Source organism: Ambystoma mexicanum, chromosome 2p (assembly GCF_040938575.1).
Source record: "Ambystoma mexicanum isolate Mex_15411 chromosome 2p, UKY_AmexF1_1, whole genome shotgun sequence".
Lineage (NCBI taxonomy): Eukaryota > Metazoa > Chordata > Amphibia > Caudata > Ambystomatidae > Ambystoma > Ambystoma mexicanum.
The window spans coordinates 1049451961-1049477772 of NC_090923.1; the positions used below are offsets into that span (position 1 = coordinate 1049451961).

The following is a 25812-nucleotide window of genomic DNA, read 5'->3' on the forward strand; positions in this document are numbered from 1 at the left end:
TTTCCGAATTAGTAGATGTTGACAAAATACAAAAGACCCTCATGTTAAGTGTAGCTAATTTCAGAATGAATATTGAAATTTACGTCTATTGGGATAACCAAACCGCCAATAGGTCTACCCATGTCTGCTCTAGTGGCCGGTTTAGAATACGTTATGAATCCTTCCAGATCAAAATGATGTGTGGCCATGGTCTCCTGCAACATAAGAATATGTTTTTCAATAAGGTGTGGATTGTGTAGGAAGTTAGCCAGATTAACATGTCCACACATGTTCCATGAAGCTATAAAGAGTAAAGGTTAGAGTTGCATCAAGCCCCGACTGATGGTAATCAATGTCTGAATGACCGCTTCCACCCATGACCAATCCTGAACCCTATTAGCTAGATTAGGTACTTGGTCAGTGCTTAACAGTGGAGAATGAACTGCAGCCCTTGGAATGTCTAGATCAACCACCCCATCTGCTGTCCATGTGGTAATACAGACAGAAAGACTGAAGCCTCTTCTGAAGAGTTCAGCTCATATAAATCGTAGTCCAATGATCTCAGTACGAGACGTTGCTCCCATACCTTACTTGAGATCAGATTCGAATGAAAATGGCAAACCAAATGTTCATTTTTTTTGTGTTGGAAGTGCTACAAAATTGATGTCACCACTATGCCTGGGATCTCAAAGATTGAGTCTTTTGGAAAATGTCCAATAATCTACCTCGGTTCAAACAAAGAACCGTTCATCTGAATGATGTTTTCCCATCCAACAATGTTGGAGGAATATCGTTTAGGGTTGGATGGTTGAGGCAAATTAGAACAGTGTGGATCCATAGAAATCTGCAAAGACCCATGTGGATTCATTTGGTCCTGTACCAATACATTGGACAGGCCAGTAACAGGTAATGTAGCGCAGTGAACCTGCTCTCCCCAGCCCTGGCAGAGTTGACAAATACGTCGGCAGTTAGGGGATCACATGCTGTATCTTTAGTTGAATGCCTGTAGGCAGTGATCTTAGTTTGTGTACCCCCTCAGGTGCCTTTAGTCAGACAAGCTAGTCTGGGGTACCTTGTTCAGAGATACATTAGTTGGCTAAACTCCCCTTCCACTTTCATTAGTTGGCAAGAGAACTATGCAGGGATCTGAACCCACATCTTTCATAATGGAGTAGTGTACTTTTTTTTTAATACAAAAACGCCCAAAGGCCCTTGAGCTATAGCGGATGCACCGGCTACCACCAGCGTCCCTGGCAATACAGCCTGTGTTCGACCCCTGTTCCAACGTATCCTGTGTGTTAAGATCAATGATTTCGTCTTCTTTTGGAAGGTGACTTGGGTATTTTAAAGGAAGATTTACGCCTGTTGAAATTAACAGGACGATTTTTTGTTTTCTTCCTTGCAGCCCTGTTCTTCCTTTTGGCCTTGTTTTTGCCATAATTATTATTTGGAAAAGAGGCAAAATCATTCACTTCCTCTAGAATTCTCGGTTCCTCAGGAGAATCAAATAATACCGGCGATACACTTAACCTAGTACTGTAATCCACCAGAGGTATTGGGCGTCTGGCTAATCACTATGGAGACTGGTGCAGTTGTTTCCATTTGTACAGGAGTATCGTTGTTTGAAACTGATGATAGATTGGCACACCTCTCGGTATAGACAAGCTGGTTATCCCTCCCCCGTTTGTAAAGATAAGGGAGCTTTTGAATTTTACCATCCGTGTAAGAGAGCTGCATAGCATTGTCCATTACTGTCTCCTTGATGTCTGAGTCGCAATACGGACTATAGGCCTGACGCAACGCTGATATGGAGACTGGCCCTAAAGAATCAATGTTGGGCAAAATCCGTGATTGCCTTCTAGTATGAATGTTCTTTGGGGTGAAAAGTCCATGTTTGTATGATCTTCGATGACATTGCCATCGAAGATGCACCCTCTGTCATGCTGTAGTTCAGAAGTGGTCCAGCTGGCCAGATTGTCCAAAAGCAGAGGTCAGTCAATAGTAGTTGCAAGGTCCCCCATGTCCCGGTTAATCTTAAAAATTATGCATAGAGTATGATAGAGTTGTCAATAGTTCAGACAGGACCACTAGGTATCACCACGTCTCGCCCAGTAAAAATACAGTTGTTGTCTACTGCTGCCTTAACTGTCAAAGTTTGATGCTCACAGCTGGGCTTCAACAGACCAATTACAGTATCGTTTGAACAAAGAACTTAAGCATTTGTAGTGAAAAGGTTATTAACTTTAGATGGTGAACTAGACAGCATGCTTCTCGCCTTGTCCGATGTTTCAACTGTACAGCAAAAAGTCGTGATTTTGATTTGCTTAGTCACTTTAGGAATTGAGGCCAGTTCGTTTGACAAGTCCAGTAGATTATGGTTGGTTGAATCCAGAGAATCGTCAGGAAGCGGTTTGCTAGAAGCAACTGGCCCCGCTACCAATAGTTTACTATGTAGCGCCACTGCCATTTCCTGCAAAACTGGAAGAAAGCTGTCAAAGATGATTTGGGGCTGATAAAAGAGAAAAAAGTCAAGACTCTGCCGTGAGTGAAAGGTAACAGCTGGGCGAAGGCGTATTCCAATACGCCATTTGCCCGAGCCAACACTGCAAGTGGCTTGACCGTAGGTTTGTCGTTACACCCCTTGGCGAGTTACAGTTCGGTGAAAATGATGATCCTTTTTAGAATCTAATGGATGAACACATAACTTGCATCACCGGGGGCTCTGTCGTACCTTGTACAGTTTCCCAGAGCCCAATGAACACTCGACTACACTCTGCTACGCTCCGTTTCAGAAGGAGCTTTTGAAAGCCGACACGTGCTCCAGAGTGGAAAGTAATGAAAGACTTGCAAGCATCCACTGCAGGCAACAGGTAACAGTGCATCAGAACACTAGACTACACTCCGATATACATATGGGATTTTGTTAACTTAAAAGAACAAGTTACTTACCCCCTATCGAGATTTTGTTAACTTAAAAGAAGTTACTTACCCCTGGTAATTTTCTTTCGATTGATGTTCCTCCCACGTATTCCTCATCTTTGATATGTCCAATATCCAGCTTTAACCGCTTTGCTTCAGAAAATGTTTTCGGCAGATGGCGCTCTGCGTGGATGCGGGTGACACGCTGTCCCTCGAGGACCTCTGTCTCGAGGTTGATGTCATCGAAGGTATATATATAGCACGCGCAGCACCTGTTGGCTTCAGTTCTGTTTTTTCATGCCATTCTTACAGTAGAAATACCTGCATTAAAGCGGATTAGAGCATACTAGACTCTGAAGGATAACATGGACATTCTACTCCGGGGTAGGTTGGGAGAGGCGATGAGAAATACGAGGGAAGAACATCCCATCGAAAGAACATTACCAGGAGTAAGTAACTTGTTCTTCGAATGGATTGTGTCCTTCCACGTATTCCTCATCTTTTATATGTTAAGCTCACCTGGTCTCTGCAGAGGCGTTGGGGCACGGTTGCAGCCCTCCCGGGGGTGTGGTCGCTCTGGTCCGACTTCGCCCTCTGAGCCTATGTGGTGACTAGTGGTAATAGGTGATGCTGCTCGGGACTGCTCCTGCGTGGCGAATAGGGGGCGTGAGTATACCAGCTTGTGCGCCTGATCCCCTTCCAGACCCCTTCTCGCAAACCATGGTACCCGTGGGATGCGTTGTCCCTGGAAAGCTCACCTGTTTATTAGTTTTGTCGAGCACTGCGTCCTGCTGCTTCTGGCAGAGGCGCTTGTATGATCTGGACAGAGTTCCTTCACTGGTCCCTTGCACGTGGTAGTCCAGTCCTGCTGCAACTAAGCCACTATACATTAGGTAAGTGTTCCTGTTTGCCTTTGTCTTTCCTCGTCTGTTTTTGTTGTATTGTAAAGTTTGTTGTCTTGTATTGCTGTCTGTTCCACTTTTGATGTTTGCTCTTTTGCTTTCTTCCCTTGCAGGTGATGTTGCCGGCCCGGCAGAAGCTGCAGAGCTCGAGGGACAGCCGGAGGGAATGAGGAACGAAGCTGCAGCGGTACAGTAGTTGGTAAGTTGTTAACAAGGGGGCGCGCGGGGTTCAAATGCGGCGCGGCCCTAGGACAGATGTTCTAACCATGTCTTTCTTCTTCACAGGGTCCGAGTTCGTGGATGCAGAGTGCGGTGCTGCGGCGTCGGGATCAAGATCACTGGATGTCAGGAGATGAGTCTGCAGATGAAGCGATGAAGCACTGGTTTCCTGGAGGTGAGTATGCAGGAGAATGCCTGGTTTCCAAAGGTAAGTCAACTGGTCCAAGCGGCGGTGAACGTCACCTTGCACGCGAGCGCACAGTAACGCGAAGCACCGGCCTTAAGGATGGAGCAGCTTATATAGCGGAGCTTCTGCAGCCACGCCCACCAGGTTCAGCCTGCCTGCCCAACCGATGAGTCAGCACATGAAGACCAGGCCTAGGGAGCCACACCCGATGAGTCAGCACATGAGCATGTTCTCTGGAATAAAGGCTTTCAGCTCCTGGAAAGTTCTTGTAAAATAAAAGCACTCCTGCACTGAAATAAAGGGTTCCTGCTCACATCTCAATATGAGCCTGGCACCAAAGGTGCCAGGACTGAGCCCAGCCAGGGCCCCTGTGTTTATAGGTCCCAAAGGGACATAAGTGAGTCAAGTGACCCATTGCCCCCATCACTAGATGGTGTGGTTTCTGTGTTCTGGGGCCTGCGGCCATGACAATATATTCCCAAAGCAGTATTAGTTTTGGCAGAGGGATTAAGAATTTTGTCATCAAGGGTTGTTGTGAACCGAATGAAGGACTGCTTTCCCAAAGCTTCCATCCTGACCTAAGGTAGCATCAAGACCGTAATGCTTTGTAATAGTGTCAATGGTAGATCACATGGCTGCCTCACAAATATTTCTTATTGCAACACCTCTTTGCAGAGCAGAAGAAGTAGCCATGCGCCTGGTGGAATGGGCTCTCAAGCAATCTTTCCCAGCCAGCCTATAGCATTCAGTAATAGCTAAAATAATCCACTGGACAAGGTCTGTTTGGCTACAACCTGTTCCAGCCTATGACCAGTGTATGTTGTGAACAGTTGGTCATCCAGACACAACTGACATCCTTGAAACGTAGTAACTCAGAGTCCTCCATGCGTCAAGTCTGTGTAGTCTCTCCTCTTCCTTGCCAGGATGAGGTGGAGGGTAAAAAGTAGGTAATACTATCTTTTGTCCTAAATGAAAATCTGATATGACCTTAGGAAGGAAAAGGTTTGACCCCAAGGACGACCTTGTCCTTATGAAAGACCATAAAAGGTGGTTTAGAAGATAGTGCCAGCAACTCGCTCACCCTACGGGCTGATGTTAGCGCTACTAACAAGATGGCTTGGAGTGTTAGTAGTCTGAAGGGACATGAATGGAGCCGTTCAAATGGTACGCACACGAGAAACTTTAAAATAGGATTTAGGTCCCAAACCGGAACCTGAAAAGGAGATTGAGGGAACACATTCCTGAGTCCCTTTAGAAATGGTCTCACCAAAAGGTATTTTAAAATATGACGTTTCCTCAGACGAGCGGTTGAAGATGGAAAGCACCGCTAAGTAACCTTTAATGGTTCCAACCTGGAGCCCCAAATTGGCCAAATGCAGCAGAAGAGAGAACACCTCCAGTGTTTTGCATAGAAAAGGAACCACATTGTTATCCCGCTGCAGAATTGATTCCAACGGCAGCGGTACAAAGACTTAGTTGTTGGCAAAATCTCCATTACGTCGTCCGGGAGGTCCCAATCCTTGTACCTTAGCCTCTCAAACAATGCATGAAGACGGAGTGTCTTGACCTCTGGATGGAGAACCCAACACTCCACTCGCGACATAAGGTCCTCTCTTTGTGGAAGACGTATTGGAGGTGTCCAGAAGGTCCGGGTAGCACGTCCTGCTGGCTCAATCTGTGGCAATTAGGATCATGGATTTCCCTAACTTTTGCAACCGCCTGATCACGTGAGGAATGATGGGGACTGGAGGAAACGCGTAAAGGAGTGGAAACTCCCAGTCCTCCACAAGCGCTTCCCCTAGAGCTCCTCTTAAGAAAAGAAATTCCCTGGAGCAGCACAGTTAACACTTCCGGTTGACACTGGTCGCAAACAGATTCACTTGAGGGGTTCACCAAAGTTCAGGTTCTTGAAGGACTTCCTAAACTAGCCCCCACTCATGGGAGAATGTGCTATACCTACAGAGAGTTTGCCGTCGTGTTCTCCTATACGGCTAGGTGAACTGCTGATAGAGAGATTCCTTCTTGTACTGCCCAGAACCAGAGCTGCATTGCCTCTCTGCACAGTGGTAGTGAATCTACACCTCCTCTCTTGTTGTGGTAGTATATGGCCACTGTGCTGTCTTTCATTATCAGGACATTCTTTCACTGTACAGACAGCAGAAAAGCCTTCAGCGCAAGTATGATTGTTCTCAGCTCCAAAAAGATTGATATGTAGGCTGGATTCCAATGGAGACCAACGACTGCTGATGGTCAGATCATTGGAGTGGGCTCCCCCACCCAGTGAGTGAGGCGTCCGTCACTACCGTTCACTCCGACCATGGTTGCCAAAAGGGTTCTCGCTTCAGAATGTTCTCCTCGCAGGCCCACCGCAGGAGATCCTGTGCGACCCTGTTTGGAACCTGAAGTAGGTCTGACATGTTGCCTGAGAATCAAGACCATTGTGTCCCGAGAGCCCCTTGAAGGGATCTCATTCTCAGACAAGCCTCGGGCACCAGGAAAATGCAGGAAACCGTGAGGCCGAGCAATCCGAAAAATTCAAAGGCCGGGAGACGCTGGGCATTCTGAAATTTGTTGACCATCTGCAGAATGTCTTGAGCCCTCACCTCGGGTGGCGAGGTCCTTCCCAAGGATGTATCCAGTACGCCAATGATAAATTGGAGCTTTTGAGATGGTAACATATGGGACTTGTAATTGAGGGAGAAGTACAGTCTGTGGAGAGAGTGACAAAGTATGCTGAGATGATCCAGGGACTGTTCGGGAGAAGACGCCCCGATCAGCCAATCATCCAGGTAGGGGTAGACGTGAATTCCCCCCTCTCCTGAGACTTGCTGCCACCACCCCCATCAGTTTGGTAAATACATGGGGCAGAGGTCAGCCGGAACAGAAGAACTCGAAACTGATAATGAGAAGCGCCAATGGTGAACCTCAGGTACTTTCAGTGCTTGAGATGGATTGGCACATGAAAGTAAGCATCCGGAAGGTCCAACAACACCATCCAATCCTGGAGTTGGAGGGCCTGAAGGATCTGAGAAAGTGTGACCATCTTTAACTTGTCCTTCTTGAGGAACTAGATGGTCTCAGTCCTCTGTCCTTCTTGGGGATTAGGAAATATGGAGAATACCATCCTTTGTTCCTCTCCGTTACAGGTCCTGGTTCTATAGCACCTTTCTCTAGCAGGGCCAAAATTTCCTGCACAAGGAACAGATCTGAACCTTTAACGAATGGCTCCCCGGTGGATGATTCTGAGGTCTCTGAATGAAGGGGAGGCAGTAACCTTGGGCTATGGTTTCTAATGCCCAAGCATCTGAAGTAATACCCCGCCATTCTTTCAGATGCTGAGACAGCCTGCCTCCCCACAGGGGTGTCACGAGTCAAGACCTCAAAGAGGGTTTGAGGCGGCTGAAGCAGTGGCTGATGGTAAAGATGCCGTTGCTTGGACAGGCTTTGCACCTCTCCCTCGTCCACTACGCTCTTCCAACAGAGGAATAGTAACAAAAGGATCTACCCCTCCAAGCCGGTCCACTGGAGTGAAAGGGCCGATGCTGCCTAAGAGCGTCACCTAGAGACTTGGCTGCGGCCTTTGAGGTCTGAAGCTTCAAGGCTTTCGTCAGCCTTGCTGCCAAAAAGATGAGACCCATAGAAAGGCATATTGAGTCTAGACTGCATATACAGTGCAAATCCAGACTTCCTCAACCACGCAAACCTGCATATCACGGTGCTTGCCACCATGGCTCTGCTGACAGCAGAATCCAAACCCTACTGAAGAGACTCACACATGGCCTCCTTGCCATCTTTTACAATGGCCAAGAAGCCGTCTTTTACTTCCCCTCCGGGAATATGTTCAGCCGCCATGGATACACAGTCCCAAAGGTTGTACGTGAATTTTGCAAGGGCACATGTAGAGATGGCTGATTTGAGAGCCATGCTCCCAGCAGAAAATAGTTTCCTTGACCAGGCGTCTGTACGCTTATCATCCTGACCATGTGGGTTGGTCGGATAGGCAGCCTGCTTGGAGGTACCTGTTGCTGCTTGCACCAACCGGCTTTCTAGGGTAGGATGTTTCGACAAGTATTATATGCCAATATACCTATTAGCATATAATACTTAAAATTATATGCTTATGCTAATAAGTATTCCTACGTATGTTGGTTAAGTGATCCAAGTATTTTAAAACATTCCTTGTGTAAATATAATACTTATATATCTTTATATACGTTTATTGGTGTAAGTGTTTCTTGGGACTACTGTACTAACTGGGTTCACTGTACTTAACTACAGCTCACATCTTGCTCCTATGATAAGCCTGACTGCTCTGCTACTCTACCAAGGTTACTTGAGTAGTACAAGCTTATTCTAAGTTGGGGACCTGTATGCCCTGGGATAGTTTTATGAAGTCTTCCTTCAAGTGCACTTTAGGAAAGCTCTCCTAACAGCATTCAATGTAATGCTCTTTATTTCATGCCTGTTCAGACTACGATATGCCAAAGAGCTATTCACTCCACAGCTCTTTGAAGCCATAACAGCGCAGTAAGGCGCGCAATACACCTGTGTTTGTACAAAGAATCTCACAGAAACCTATACTCCCATTACCAACTACATTTTAGGTTTCATCCAAAGAATGACTAGCATTCACATACCAAGTGCAAACAAGAAAACATAAAATAACAGGGGAAAAATGAAACCCTATTTACACAGGGTCAACTTTTTGTTTTGGATTGTTAAGGTTCTAACAATGTTGGTTTTATGTTTTTATCCGTGTTCAATAATAAGTTGAACTTTTAACGTTGACATGCCCATACAGTGTAGACTACATTTTTATCAGTAATAACCGTAACTTTGAATGGATTGTGTCCTCCCACATATTGCTCATCTTTGATATCTCCAATATCCAGCTTCAGCTGCTTTGCTTCGGAATTTGTTTTTTCCAGAGGGCTCTCTGCATCGAAGCGGTTGACTCGATGTCCCATAAGGGCCGCAGTCTCTAGGATGATGTTATCGAAGCTATATATAGCACGTGCAGCGTCCTTTGGCTTCAGTTCTGTTTTTCCGAGTAAGCTTTTGCTTCGTGAACTATGGCGCGATTCATAATTTTCTTCGAAAAGTGGCTGCAATGACTTCATCTTCCGCTCGGACAATCCCAAAGACCGGGTTTAAAAAATGGCAAGACTGCGACGCCAAGATGTCACTGACGGACCCTCATCGAGTGTGCTTGTGGTGTCTTGGGGTGGAGCACAAGACCTCGGCCTGTCTTAAGTGGTGGTCGATGTCCGGAAAAGCTAAGAAGCAGCGTAAAGGGAAATTGGTGATATGTAGACAGCCGAAAAAAAACCCTTTGACTACCCAGTCGACAGTACATTCTTCCGACGAACCAAGGGACAACTCTCCTCGACGGAAGAAGTCTAAAAGGTCCATGTCACAAAGTGGCTCTCACCACTCGTCGTCGTCATCGAAGTAAAAGTAAAGGCATCATAAATCGCCTACTTCGTCTTCCTCGTCCGACTCACTTAACCAACATACGTAGGAATACTTATTAACAGTTTTCAAAGGATACTGCTTAGTTGGTAGTTGCTTGCGGTACAATTGTTACAGAGTTTGACACTAATGACACTTGTACCGTATTATTGGTATGACCATGCACAGACAAAGGTATACAGTTATTGTATTTGGTTAGCAAAACCACAAAGTCTTTTAGTAAGGAAAAAGATTGCTTAGTGAAACGGTAGCCAAGCTTAACGTTCTAGAGGCGGTTTCTGCACAAACTAAAAGCTTTAAAAGTCTGATCCCTAAGTCTATGCAAAAGTCAGCTCGGAAAGGCTCAAAGTCTTATGAAGCAGCAGAACAGAAAAAGCTCCTGTGGATACTCAGTCTCTAGGTAAGGATGTTAGAAGAATTAACACAACGATGGAGACCATGTTAAAGGACTCGTAAAAGTACATAGGCCGACAGCTTGGGTTTGAGGTCAAAATTGACACCCTGGACACCTCTTTGCGTACTCCAACGCTCTGGAGCGACTTCTTTGTTCAAGGTAAGCAATACCTTTTCACCCCACAGTACTTTATTTAGGTTAGAACAAATGTTCGTGACTGGATTCTCCTCTGTGCAGCAGTGATGGACCCCGTCTCTGGATTCCTTGGTCTGGTGACAAAAGGCAGGACAATTAAGCAATGTCTCAGCAGCAGTCTCCAGAGAGGACCTCTGGCATGGATTTCTTCATCTTTACTGGTCAGTCTGTGGTTTTGGTACCTTTTCTGCAGCACCAACAAAGGGCGCGCTTCACCCGGTCAATCTTCTATTCCTGCACACTGGTGAGAGGACTTGGATGAGTCGGATCGAGTCTCCAGAGGTTCACCTGGAGCTCAGCACAGACTTGGACGGATTCGACCTTGGCAAGACGTTGCACTACGAGTGGGTCAGTGGTCTCCTGGTATTTGCGGTCTGCAGCTCTGGAAAGGCACAGCACCTCGGGGGAAGGCTCAGATTGTAGTTCGTCTCAGGGCTGGTTGGTCCCACCAGCTAAAGGGAAGGAGTCGTCCTCGGAGCTCCTCTGTCACATAGAAAATGGGGTCGGGACAGCAGTGGTCGCTTCACAGTTTTGCAAAGGGTCTGTAGGCGTCTTACTGGCTTGACGCCTACAGACCCTTTGCAAAAAACGAATGCATGGCTTGAGGGTTGGAACACTCTCCAGACTGTCCTTAATCAGGGCCAAAGGGCCTCTGATAGGATGACAGCATGGCAGAAGAAGGTCCGACTGTCTTCTAAGTGATCCTTCTAAAGCTCCAATCATGCTCTTAATAGTCCTGTTAAATCTCTCTACCAACCCATTTGTCTGAGGGTAGTAGGACGTTGAGAACTTATAGGTGACCCCACAGGTTTTCCACATGGCCTGCATGCAAGTTTGACCCTCTGTCAGATACAACCTCCTTAGGAAATCCTAATCTGGTAAAAATACCAAGTAGGGCCTTAGCCACTGCCTGAGCAGTAACAGTTCTCATTGGAATAGCTTCAGGCATCTAGTGGCATGGGCACCTACAACCAATATAAATTGGTTGCCTGAAGAAGTTGGAGGGTCTAGGGATCCAACAGTGCCAACCCCAACCCTCTCAAAAAGGAACTCCCACAACTGGGAGGGACACAAATGTGCCACATTCTTGGCTCCACTTTCACCAGATAACTGGCATGTGCGTCAATTCCTGCAATGTTTGTCAACCTCTGCAGCCATCCTGGGCCAGTAGAAGTACAATGATATCCTCTCCTTTGATCTTTTTGAACTCAAATGACCAGCCAGGGGGGACTTTGTGTGCTAATTGTAGGAATTTGGATCTCAATTCTTAAGTTACCACCAGTCTCCTGAGGTCCGCTGGAATGTATTCCATAGGTTCACTGTAGAGGAGGCCATCCTCCAAGTGAAGACTACACTTCCAAGTTTCTTGTCCTTCGCTCTGGGAAGCTGCCTGCTGACACAGACCTTCTAGAGAGGGATCCCCTCTCTGTCCCCTACGGAGATCTGTCCTTGCCTTCTGCAAGCAAAGTCTGCAGTGCAGGATAATAGTTGGTAGCACAATACTTGTTAGAACACGTCCACTGCCACCAGCCATAATTAGAGGGTTGTCTATGTGACTATAAAGTCACAGGAGGAGGTAAAAAATACCAACGAGTGTCAAGGTACTAATAACTCTATGTCCCGGGAAATGACACATGACATCACCCCCGTTAGACGAGCACCGTCTCCGACCCTTGCCGAAGACCGCAAGGTTGCTCAACTGATATGCAAAACGAGGAAACCCGGACCACTAAGAATTCACACAAACATTTCATAAACAATTAAATACAGTGGTTATGAAAGCAACGGGCCCAGGGCCAGGCAACAAGGGCTCTGATCTCTGGGCCATGGCTAACTAGGCCCACCTCAAACAGGCTCCTAAAGACCCTACCAATGATACTATCTCTTGCTGACTGGTCGCCTGGCTCACCTCCAGAGCCACACAGGTCCCAGGCTCCCTTGCCAGTCTTTGAAATTGCCTCTGGGCCTCTGCAATATGCTCAGCACAACTGCACTTTCAGCATACGTTCCATGAGAGGGGTAACCTCTCTGCACTTAACCCAGGGCACTACTGGACTGGGCGCACTTGTCCCCCCCCTTCCCTTGCACTTCCATCTGTACACTTGCATGACCTGAATTTACTAGGCCTAGTAAGTTCTGTCTTGTACCCCGCCTTTCTCTCCCCTCCCTCATCTGGTTGCATCTGAAACACTTCATGCACTTGAACTAGGAGTAACGCTGCCAGGCCTTGTACGCAAGCAAGTTACTTTTCTTGTGGATCATTCGGAAACCTCAAGGTCTAAGAAGGACTACTGTATTCCCTTGCTCCCTTCCCGCCTTGAAGCACTTCACTTGTGTATAAGCGCCATCCAAAAAACAATTACAATCTCCCAAACATTGTCAGGCCCAGACGAAAGAGGATTAAAGAACACCAGAAAACTGGAAATTGTCTTGCTCAACACACGTTCAGGGACAAAAAGCGTGCTAGAAATTCACAATTACATTTTAGATACCCAGTTTGACATGTTCCTCACAGAAACATGGTTACAAAAAACAACAAAAAAAAAAAAACAGCAATTGAGTGGGCCACTCCAGAGGGATACAGCATTTTGTGCAAAAAACGAATGCATGGCCTAGGGGCTGGGGTGGCTATTTTAAGTAATAAAGAACTTGGTCTTTTTGAGTCCAACACAGAAGGTACTAACTGTGAAATTCTCCACGGCAAACTGACTCCAACAAACACCTGTATTCACTTTATCCTCCTCTATCGTCTCACATCAGACATGCCATCTTTCAATGAAGATTTATTGAATCTCCTAAATCCACTGCACCGCCATAAAACCTCAACCATCCTTTTAGGTGATCTTAACTATTGGAAAGGGGACCAGGAAGCTATATAACTTGAGCTTCAACATGCCAATATAAACATCCATGTAATAAATCACGAGCCAACTCATATAAAGGGACACATCCTCGATTGGGTGGCAACTCGCAACATCCTTACTACCACAGTGGATACAGAGCTTTGTATCTGGTCAGACCATGGGATCGAAAGCTGCATGATAAACCTCCCTACAACAACGGGGCACATTAGAGCTCCTCCCAAGCAAATCGCAAATAGAAATTTAATAAATTGATTGCCACTGATCTAAACACCTGTGTTAACAATCATGGCAGCCTCCTCCGACATGGATCACAAAGAGCATCTCTCCGTTATACTACGTAAAAAGCCCCCCCCCTTAGACAACCATCAGTCCAGGAACGCCCTAACAAATACAACTGGTTCTCCCCTGAACTCAACCTTCCTAAGAAGGAGAAAAGACAGGTGGAGCGAGTCTGGGCTAAAGACAAATCGGGTTTTCAAATTATGCAGACAACACCCAATATGTCATCTCATTAACTGGACATAATGAGAATGATGAGTTGGAATTTAATAGAATCTTCTTACTGATTGAAAGGTGGATGTTGGACAACTTCCTAGTTCTGTATCGAAGTGAGACAAAGCTGTTGATTGTAGGTAGCACAAAGGCCCTAAACAACCTTAATCAAGCCTATAGCGCCTTTAAATTGGGAGATGACATTATCTCTCATTTGCCAAGAGCAAAAATACTAGGAGTGACGCTGGACCCGACACCAAGAATGAAGGCACATGTCTCAACAGTGGTGGAGGGGGTAGTATATTACGTCAAATTGTTGGCTCATTTGAGGCCCATGATTTCCCAAGAAAGTGCAGAGACAATTGCTAGGGCAATAATTGGTGCTAAATTGGATTATTGCTGCAGCCTTCAGCTGTGTATCAGTCAACGAGAATTGCATAGGCTGCAGGTTGCTCAGAACTGGGCGGCCAGAGAAGTTCTCAGACTTCCTAGGCATAGTCATGTAACAGAGGCCAGGCGTTCTCTTCATTTGCTTCCCATTGAATCCCGGATCAATTTTAGAGTGCTAGTCATTGCTTTTAAATGCAGGCTACAAATAATGCTGGCATATCTACAAAGCCACATAAAAGAGAAGTGCAAAATAAGACCTCTTAGATAAGGAAATAAAAATGTGATAATACAGCCAAGATGCAAGACCTCAAAGGCTGAAAATGAAGCGTTCAATGTGAAGGCCGCTTCCCTTTGGAACAAATTGCCTGCAAGACTGAGGAGTCACAATTTTCTCCAAACCTTCAATAAAGAATTGAAAACCCTCCTATTCGCCCGCGCCCGCTACGCCATGGACGCTACCACATGCATCCCCTTTTTGCTGGGAATCCAACAAACACTTTCTTGCTGGTCCTTTGATACCGCTCCTTTTTTCTGCTTCCTGTTTTGTGTTGTCTCTTTCTTCCAGTCCGCGCCTTTATGCCTGTGGACCAATAGTGCGCATAACAAATGTAATGTAATGAAAAATAGGGAAAAGTGGAAACATCTCGAAAAGAAATCTCTCCTAAGATCTTCGAAACAAAAAGATTTGCGACGAACAAATCAATAAAGTAGGAAACAGTTCTTGTAAGCAGTTTGAAATATACAGAAATTTGGAAAAACTAGCGGCTCTATCCCACAGTCATTCTCCTCCGATACTACAGACTGTGACCATGTCCAGAAAGCTTTTGAGGATAAAGTCTAATTGGCACAAACAACTAGATATACCTCCTGATCAATCCTCTGAATCGGGTCTCAGAAGAAAGTTCAACCCAGGCTTTTCTTTTCAAAACATCTCCATTAAAGAAATGCAAGAAACCTGAGCAAAATTGGAATTGTTTAAATTTCTTCTGTTGTATTAAAACTAAAAATCAAAATATTTTTAGAAATTGAGATCCACGACCTGTTCCGGAGATTTGCTGCCATCCAAAGTGATCCTAGCCAATTAAACTATTTGCCTCCTTCCGACACAAGAACATACCTGAAACCGTTAAGGAGGTGGTAGTTCCACCCCTGATCAAGAACCCTGGCCTCAATCCTAAAGACCCTGGCAACCTGAGACCCATTACAAATACGCCTTTTGAAACATCTGCTATTTTGTACCCTAATCAGTCAGGTTTTAGGAGCCACTACGGGGCCGAGAGTGCTTTGATAAACCTACAATCAAAAATGCTGCTAAGACTGCAAGAAAGAAAAACGGGCTTGCTGATTCTTTTAGATTTGTCAGTCACTTTTGACTTGCTGGATCACTCTTACTTGCTCAAAACCTTGGCCTCCATAGGGAATTGCTCTAGTGATGTCATGTGGATTGACCCGTTCCTTAGTGAAAGACACTCCAAACTCAGTTGGGGTAACGCATGTTCAAAGACATGCCCAATTGGCCTGCGTCGCATCTAGAGGGGACTTTGAATGCTAGCATGCCTGCCCTTAGATAGAATTATGAATGTTAGCATGTCTACATTTGGATAGAATTGAGAATATTAGCCTACGTTGCATCTAGATAGGACTTTGGACGTTAGCATGCCCGCACCTATGCGAAACCTGAAGACTAGCACAGGCCACGCCTAGAATTGTGGACATTGGCCTGCGTCGCATCTAGATGAGATTGATTGCAGGATAGCAAGCCCGCGCCTAGATGAAACTTGAATGTTGGCGTGTGCCACACTTGGAATTGTGAACACCAGCCTGCGTAGCATCCAGATAGGGTTGCGAATGATAGCATGCCCACACCTGGACAGATTTCTAGACGCTAGCTTGCGCCGCATCTGTATGGGACTGTGAATGCTGGCTTGCCCACAACCAGATAGAATTCTAAACATTGGCCCGCGCCGCATCCAGATAGAGTTGTGGGGGTCAACTGGTGCCACACGGGGACAGAACTGCAAATGCCAACATGCCAAAGGTCAGGTAACCCACTAACCAATATAAGCTCAAACTCTGCATACCTATCTCACTCAAAAAACTCACAACCATCTCTCGCACAACAAGCCGCACGCACTTCACAACACTGCAACAACACATAAGCCGGACCAACAGCACACACGGCCTGTCACCGATCCAATACCCGCACCAAAGCTCAGCATCTGGTGTATACCGAGTTGAAGCTGCCAACAGAACACCACTCCTCTCACTATCCTACTCCCTCTTCACCTTACTAACCCACCCCACCCTACCTCATCATCATCATCATCATCATCATCATCATTTACAGATCCGCCAGAGCGCCTGGGGACCAATTCCGTTGGTGACGGTGCGCGGTACAAATACCTTTAACATTTAACATTAAATATGGAGTTCCACAAGGGCCATGTATTTCACCAGCCCTTCTCAATCTATATATAAAGCCATTATGCACGTACTCGAAGCTAGGCGTCTGCAGCTCACCAACTATGCAGACGACTTCCAGTTGTTAATGGCCCTCAGTGGGGACTATGATACGATTTAGCAAACCTAACCTCCATCTACTCATCAATCCACAAATGGATGGTTAAAAACTGGATGCGTCTCAGTGGTTCAAAAACTGAACTCCCGATTTTTGGCACAAATCAGGCAAGAAATAAACTGAATCAAGCATACTCCGAGTTCCTGATTGATAGCAATCCTATCCCAGTGGTGAAAAAAGTCAAAACCTTGGGTACAGTATTAGAGGCATCCATGAGCGCTGTAGTAAAAAATACCCAATACCATCTAAAAATACTACGACAAATAAATCCACAGGTTTCCCGCAAAAACTGTGAAACCCTGCTACGAGCAATCGTTATGCCCCGCCTGGACTATTGCAATTCCCTTCTTGGGGGAGGCTAGCAAGGAGAGTATACATCGACTCCAGATTGTTCAAAATCATGCATTAAGAGTAATCTGCAACATCCCCAGAATAGAGCATTTATCCAGTTACAGATACAGAAGGGAGCTTCACTGTCTGCCTGTCGCACAGAGGATCCTTTTCAAGAGTCTAGCATTGAGTCATACATGCCTGTTTGGTAAGGCGCCAACATACCTTACACAAATGGCAATTGGGCATACACCAAGCGTAACATTCCATTCCAGTTCAGTAAACCTACTCACAGTCCCTCGGGTAAGTAGAACAAGAGGAAAGGGCACCTCCTTCCCAGTCAAGGCCGATATGGCTTGGAACGCTCTTCCAGAAAGTCTTTGCAAGGAAGAAACACTGGCTACTTTTAGAAGGAAGCTGAAAACGTAGTTCAGTTAATTTGCTTTGCCCTGTTTTTCTCATCCTTTCCTTGCAAGTCCTGTTTGCTGCACCCCGATACCTGCGGGATATGGCGCATTAGAATAAAACAAATAATATTTATACATAAGGTGGTGTGTGCCAATCTCTCAAGAGTATCAAGTTTTAGGAGGGATACTAAGTATCCCTCTATCCTTAAGAACAGTAGTAAGGATAAAGAAAAGAATCTCAAAGGAGAACCCAAAGTGCAATGCTGGATCAGAGGTATACATGAGGACATCGTGCACAGCAATTGCATGCATGTCGGGACCGATCCGCTGTTGCCTGCAGAATTTCTTCAAGAGGGGAGATATTGTTAGTGTCCTTTCCTCGGATGGGCGAACCCACTCCTTGATGGTGTTGAATTGTGGCCCTACAAACACTAAACTGTGTGATTGCTTGAAGTAGGACTTGTCAGAATTTATTGCAAAACCGAGGTGTGAGGGTGCGCACCACATGTACTGCACTTCTGGTTGCGGCATATGAAGGTGCCCATATCAACCAGTCGTTGAGGTAGGGGTCGACTTGATACCCCTCCCTTCTTAAAGCAGCAGCCACCTGGGCCAGACACTTGGTGAGTGTCCTGGGAGCCGGGCGCAACCCGAAAGGTAGTACTTTGAACTGATAATGGCTGGCTCCCACATCAAACCTTAACAACTTCATGTGGACTTTGCGAATGGGGATGTCAAAATACGCATCTTTGAGGTGCAGCGATGCAAAGCATTCTCCTCCCCTCACTGCTATTATGACTGTCTGGGTCACCAATTTGAATTTTTGTTTGACATATTTGTTTAGTCCTCTCAGGTCTAGGATTGGTCTCCATGGCTTAGTAGCTTGTCCACCTCGCTCTGCAGAATTTGTAAATGCGGTTGATGCCTGCCTCTAAAGGCTGTTGATATCCGACATCTTTTTGGGGCAGTTTTATAGTCCTACGTGTATGGCTAGGATTTTCTACATCCTTGTGAGTAGCTTTGGTAATACGAAGATCCTCTTTGGTAGGACCCGTTTCCTCTACCTGTGGTAGTTGAGAGTCCTGAGGCTCCCCAGAAGGAACTAAAAGTGTGCTGCACCATCAAAGTTGTTAAGGATCTCGCTGTGTATGTATGCGTTTTAATCGCCTTCAGGGCATCGTCTATTTTAGGACCAAAAAGTTGATCGGCCTCAAAAGTCCTGTCCAAGACCTTTGTTTGCACGTCCTGTCTGATATCAGGGCATTTTAACCATGCTTGCCTTCTCAGAACTACATGGCTCATTGGTTTGAAACCAGTTTCTGCTATATCAACTGCAATGTTAATGGCATGATTTGATGCCTCCCCTCCTTCCTGCAAGATTTCTATGGCCTACTTGTGCTTCTCCACTGGCAGATGCTGCAATAGTGGAGCCATTCTGTTGCACATTACGCGGTCATACCTGGTCATTATTGCCAGAGCATTTACCGCCTTGACTGTAGTGGCTAACTATTTCTTACCAAATGCATCCTGCTTTTTTCTGTCATTATCCGGTGGGACTGCACATTTTTGGCCTTGCGGGTTGGACTTTCTCCCTGCTACAGCAGAGATAACTGACTCGGAAGTAGGATGAGGTGTTAGGCATTTTGGAAACACATCTGGAGCTCTGAGCCTATTCGCTAGACGCCCTGTTAGTATTGGTTCCGAGAATGGCTTCGTCATTAACAGTAAGCCACCACATTACTGTTTTCCTCCGCTTATGCATCAAATCTAATAGAAAACAGTCATTCTTTTGTTCCGAAGGGACAAGCTCGAATTTATTGCATGCTTTTTGCATGATGTCGTGAAACACGCATATTTTGTCTGGTGGAGACTGCTTGGCATCGGGGACTGGACTAATCTCCGTATCTCCTTCATCCCAGACAGCCTGTTGTGGAGATTTGGTAGAGGTGGTGTCTGTATCTCTATTGTCATCCTCATCAGTGGTTGATGACTGTAGTTCTCCTTTCTCCTGTTCATGATATGTGGAGTGTGCTGGTCTTGGTGGAGGCGTTAGTGTTGTTCTTGGGCTTCTTGATCTACCTCTCTTTAGAGGTATTAAAAGGTCTGTGTGACTGCCTCAGGGACGATCTAATACACCTGCCTCCCTCTTCGGTTTGTGGCTTCTCTCTAGTAGGATCTGGGGGAACCCCATAAGGACCCGGCTTATCTTCATGCAATTTCTGTTGGTCCTGTATTGATGGCAGCCTCCTGTCTAGTTGCTGCACTCGAGATTGTAACGTGGTTAATATTTGGAAAGACAAAGATTGTGGATTGAAGGAACAGTCCTTTCATAAACTCTTTCACCAGTCGATGGGACCACAGGGACATCCGTCCTGTGGTTCTGGTATATCTGGAGATCGCCGCCAGATGAATCTTAATGGAGGCATGGGCTAGCCCAGCCTTTGCCAGCGATAGCAGGTACGGCAGCACCTGAGGGGCTGTAATCCGTGGGGGGTTGATCTTCTGTGCTCGGCACCAGATAGAGAACCTCTTCCACTTGTGACCATAGCATTTGAGAGTCGAGGGCGCCCTGGCCTTTGCAAGAACCTCTCTGCAGTCGGAAGGTATATCGTACCCTCCAAACTCTAGCGCTGCAGGAGCCAAGCCTGCAGGTTCAGCGACGCCGGGTCGTGGTGGAAGATGGCGCCTCCTTCTCTGGAAAGGAGATCCACGTCCGCCGACAGCTAAATGGATGGGGACGTTGACAAGTCCAGAAGGTCCGGGAACCAGATCTGCCTCGGCCACGCCGGTGCGACGAGGATCATCCTGCACCGGGACCTCTTGAGCTGGTTGATGAGTCAAAGCAGCAACAGCAACGGAGGGAACGCATATAGGTATAGGCCGTCCCAGGGGAACGAGAACGCATCGCTCATGCTTCTCGGCTGGGGAAACCTGCTGGCGAACCTCTGGCACTTCGAGTTCGTCGCTGTTGCGAACAGGTCGATTTGGGGTTTGCCCCATCGTCGGAAGAGTTGATCCACTTGATCCTGGCGCAGTTCCCACTCGTGACACGCGCGCAGCTCCCTGCTGAGCGAGTCGGCGATGGTGTTTCTTTCTCCTGCCAGGTGGAAGGGAACCAGGAACATCCCCTGGGCGACCGCCCAGTGCCACAGATCCTGTGCCTCCTTGGATAGGGCTGGGGATCTGGTACCTCCCTGCTTCCGTATGTAAAACATTGTTGTGGTGTTGTCCGTGAAGATCCGCACCACCTTGCCCTTGAGTGACGGGAGGAACGATTTGAGAGCCCAGAACACGGCTCGGAGTTCCAGGATGTTGATGTGCAGGAGCTTCTCCTCCGGGAGCCAGAGGCCTCTTGCGTGGAGATCTCCGGTGTGGGCGCCCCAACCTTCCAGGGAAGCGTCTGTCGTCACCGTCTCCTGGTAAGCCGGCGTCTGAAAGTCCTTGCCCACCGTGAGGTGCGCTCGAACGCCCCACCACTGAATCGCCCGCCGGAACACCTCGTTGAGGGGGACCCTGTCTTCGAAGGTGCCCGTCGCTTGCATCCAACGGGCGTCGAGAAATTCTTGAAGAGGGCCCATCCGTAGTCTGCAAAGGCGCACCAGGTAGATGCAAGAGGACATCATCCCCAGGAGGGACTTGATGGACCTCACCCTGGCCACGTCTGTGGCTAGCAGGCGCTGCACTTTGCCCTGAATGGTCTTCGTCCGTTCTTCCGACGGTGCTGCCAGGCGCCTCACTGTATCGAGCTTCGCTCCCAGAAACAGGGCCACCTGCGACGGCACCAGGTGGGACTTTGGGTAATTTATGGCGAATCCCAGGTCTGTGAGTAGCTGGACGGTCCTCGCAGTGTTTTCGACGGCGAGTTCCCTCGTCCTTGAGCGGATGAGCCAGTCGTCCAGGTAGGGGTAGACGTGAATCCCCTGCAGGCGCAGCCGCGCCGCCACCGGTGCCAGGCACTTGGTAAAGACCCTGGGGGCCGACTTCAATCCGAACGGCAGTGCTCTGAATTGGTAGTGGCATCCCGGGACGACGAATCTGAGGAACCTTCGATGACTTCTGAGGATGGGAACGTGGAAGTATGCATCCTCCAGGTCCAGCGACGATAGGAAGTCGCCTTCCTCCAGCTGTCCCTGCACGTGCTGGAGGGTGACCATCCTGAACTTTTGTGACCTGATGTATTTGTTCAGACGACGAAGGTCCAGGATGGGGTGCCAGCCGCCCGTCTTCTTCCTGACGCGGAAGTACCTTGAGTACACCCCAGAGCCTCTTCGGGACGGGTTCGATGGCGCCTTTCCTGAGCATCGCCCATACTTCCAACAGTAGTTGCGGGACGTGATTTTCCTTCCTGGCCACAGGTGGAATGTGAGGGCACTTCTTCAGGAATTCGATAGTGTCCTCTTGCCAGTGTATCCAGCACCCAACGATCGGTGGAGATGGACTTCCACACGCCGACGAACTTCGTCAGCCGGCCTCCCACCGGGGTGCTTCGGTGGGGGCCCGAGGCCACGGCCGGTTCAGTCCTGCTTGGAGGTGGTGGCCTTGCCGCCCTGGCCACCTTGCCGACGGCGGCGAGGCGCTCCCTGCTTGCCGCGACCCCTGTAGGCCTCCTGAGACGAGGAGCGTGCCGCCTGGCGGTAGGACGACGAGCTACCGCTGGATCCCTTGGAGGCCCCCCTGTCTGCCTCCGGAGCTCCGAAAGGGCCGTCGTTGCTGAAGGGCTCCTAGGGCGCAGGCCGTCTCCGTGTCCGTCTTTATGGCTTGGAGGGATTCGTCCACCGCCTTCCCGAACAAGTTGCTGCCGTCGAACAGCATGTTCAACACCCTGGTCTGGACGTCCTGATGGAAGTCGGTCGCCCGGAGCCAACCCAGTCGTTGTAGGCAAACCCCGTTGCCCAGCTGGCGGAACCCGGTATCGGCAATATCGGTTGCCACCGTTATGGCGTGGTCCGACGCCACCTCGCCTTCTTGAAGTATTTCCAGGGCCTCAGACCTCTTGTCGTCCGGTAGGAAGTCCAATATGGGGCCAGCTTAAACCAGAGCTCCCTGTCGTAACGGGCCACGATCGCCAGGGCATTGGCCGCTTTGATAGTCGTCGCCGCCGACCAAATGACCCGTCGCCCCATGGCGTCCAACAACTTTCCCTCGCCGTCCGGAGGGGAATTCGACATTGAGGCTCCTGACCCCACCGCTTTCTTCTTCGCCGCCGAGACAACCGAGTCTGGCGTTGGCTGGGACCGGAGGCACAGGGGAATGGTCTCGGGGACCCGGTACTTCTTCTCCCACCGGTCCCGTTTGGCTGGTGCCGTGGAGGGGTTCGAGTACCGACAGGCCCTCCTCCCAGATGTCATCGATTAGAGGCACCGCGATGACAGTCTTCCTCTTGGCCTCCCGGCGCTGATAGAGGAAACCTTCCTTTTTCTGCTCCTCCGGGTAGAGCTGGAACAATTCGGACGCCCTGGCGATCATGGCGTGGAATGAGCCAATCTCGCCGGGCGGAGATGCCCGTGCGACGGGAGACCCGTTCCGTCGTCGTCGCCCTCAGAACCCGTCGTCGAGCCCACCGCACCGTCATCTCCCGACTCGTGGGAGGATGAGGAGGGAACTGCAGGCCTTACGGGGGCGAGCGGAGGAGAGGGTTGGGTCCTCCGTCGTTTGTTCTGAGGACTTCCCGACGGGCCAGGTTGCGGGTCCTCCGGCCTGGGCCATGGTAATCCCGTCCTTATCTCAGAGCATAAGGACTGGATCGCAGACAAAATGGCCGCCGAGCTATCCTAAGGCCTAGGTTCCGGCTGCGCCGGGAGGGAAGGCTGCTCTTCCTCGCCATCGTCGTCTTCCTCGGTTATCTCCCGAGGATCTTCCTTGCAGGACCGAACCTTCTCGAATTGAACTTGGAGATTCCTCGTGACCTCGGTCAGTTCCTCCTCCGAGGCTGACTCCGAGCTCGAGGAGGCTACCGTGCCCCCCCCCCCCCCGTTCCATCATGGCGGCCATGACGATGGGCTGAAAAGAGGATTCCCTCCTTGGCGGCAGCGAAACTCTAGTCCCGGAGGCAGTCTCCGCTGGCGGGGTCTCTGCCGGCTTGGCCAGAGTCGCCGCGATCGCCTCGATAGAGGCCTTTGTCTGCTGGGTAGGGGCCTTCACCACCTTAGGTGCATCCTGGGCCTTCTCCTTAAGGGGAGGGCCGACGCCTCGCTCCCCCTCTCCCGAGATCGGACGGGGCTTCTCCCGAAGCTTACCCGGGGTCTCGGACTTCCTCTTCCCCGAACCGGAGCGCTGGCTCGTGGTTGACGGTGCCGGGGAAGGTGCGCCCTGCCTGGCGACCGAAGAGCCCGACCTTTCGGCGCTCCCGGACCCAGCAGACTCGCAGCGCTTGGCCTGGTGTTGGGCCCCCGTCGCCGGGGCGCCCGCACAGGACTTGGAAGCCCGCTCGGACCCTTTCTTCTTCTTCTCACCCGTTGAGCCCTTCTCCAACCAGCTGGCGAGACGAGATCGACGGTCCCTCATGGTCCGCTCCGACAAGTTCTTGCAGAACTGGCAGTCCTTCTCTACATGAGTCTTGTCCCCATGAAGACAGAGGCATCGCGAATGTTCGTCCTCCTTAAACACATTCTGCAGCCCGCATCCAGGGCAGCTGCGAAACAGCTTGGGTCCGGGTGACGAACTCGCGTTCTGGGCCATCTCGAAGTAGGCCGCAAATCTTCTGGAATCCTCCAAGAGGTTGATTTGACAAAATCATCACCCTTGAGGGGCGTAGGAAAATCCCGCAACGGGTACCCGTTAACGGGAGTAGAAACGGTGGAGCTTGAGGCTCCATTAACCGAAAAAATGTGAAAATTCACCTGAAAAAGCGCGAAACACAGTAAAAGCTCGAGAGCTAAGCACGAGGACTCCCAACACTTGAACGTGCGGTAAAAATCTGAAGATGGCTGCCAGAGGCGGGGCTTAGGGAGATGGCAGTCATTGGCTGTGGTCAGCATGACGCAGAGATCAGTGATTGGTTACTACTACGAAAGACAGATCAGAAACGAAACCGATACTGATTTTTTCTTTACCGAGGATTCGCAGCCTGACGACGGGGAATATTCATGAGCATGTGAATCCATGCCAGACCCCATGCTGGAGAAAGCTTCGTCTTCTCCAGGACGACCAGAAGGAACCCCCCCCACGCAGGGCTCCTTTCCCCTTATCCAGTGCGAAATACATGGATCACAGCTCCTGTACGAAGGCTTAGTCTTTATGAAGCTTGTGATATGCCTGCACTGCTGGACTGGAACCCCTCCTGACTCCAGGCCGTGAATCACTGGATCAAGAATAATCATTCTTCCCAAGTGTCTTCGGGACACACTGCTGAATCCATCTGTGATCCCTGAATAATGTCCACAGCCAACATATCTGGAAACCACAGACAACCCGCTGCTTAGCTGCTTCTTCGGTCCCAGGCTATTGTTTTCATGAGTCTCTCGCACTCCTGGTAACTCTTTCTTCATACAATTCTTTATCCGTGGGCCTCTGCATCTTCAAGAAACTCTTAAGGGCTTGCCCCCAACCAAGCTCCAGGAAGTGCTCCTTAAGGCACTTTTGCATGAAGGTGACCCTTTTCCGCCAAAGACTGCCCCAAGTCACACTACTTGTCTCTTGATCTCCTCTGGAACTTTTCAGCCTAGATAGAAAAGCCTTCACAAATCTGTTACTGTCTTTTTCCTTCTAGGTGGGACTTTCCATTGACTTTAAAGGCATTTTATTTAGAACTGTGTTACTTGCCTGATACATTGTGGCATCTTCTGCTTTGCAAAGTTACTTACCTGTGAGTATATTTCCTTTTTCTATAAAATATAGTGTGTGGACATTTATGAAAAATGTGTACTGTACTTGGGAACCACCTCACTCCACCTCCTGAAAGTTAGGCCTGGGCTGCTCTGTCATGGCTTCCACTTGGGAGAGCCTGGTGAGCTTGAGGCAATAAGCTGCACTACCTAAAGACCCCGATCACAGGGTTTAAGGAAAATCTCCCCATCAGCATCCCTGAATCAAGTGTTAAAGTGCCATGTCTACGCAGGAGCTTCCTTTGGTGTCTTTAATATAGAGACCTTTTGTGGCCCGACTGTCGCCGTTCCCTTCCTGGTGAATATTCCTTTCTGAGCCCTTCCACCCCTATCTTAGAGGTAACCTCTCGGGTGGTCTCCATTGCATAAGAAACCCAACATTGTTGCTTTTGTTCTGTTTAAATGTTTAGGTTGAAACTTTTAGCAAGCCTTCTATTTTTTCCCCACATGGTCTCTGAAAAATTGTTGAAATCCCTGTGGGTGTCGATCCTCTAGATGTTTGTGTTGCACGTTGGGCTACATTTAAAAGGAGACTGTCTGTTTCAGGGCTCAAGCCCATACATTGTTCTAAATCATTTGTGTTAATTTCTAAACAACCTGTTCCCCCCCCACCCCCTATGCCGTATCTTGGGGGTGCATTGTGTTGTCTGCACCAAAAATG

At 48.5% G+C, this 25812-nt stretch overlaps 1 protein-coding gene across 4 annotated transcripts in view; it reads right to left on the bottom strand.

Moving 5' to 3' along the window:
* The window catches only part of LOC138567092 (uncharacterized), a 611926-nt gene that overhangs the window by 88106 nt on the left and 498008 nt on the right, over positions 1 to 25812 (bottom strand). The window lies entirely within an intron of this gene.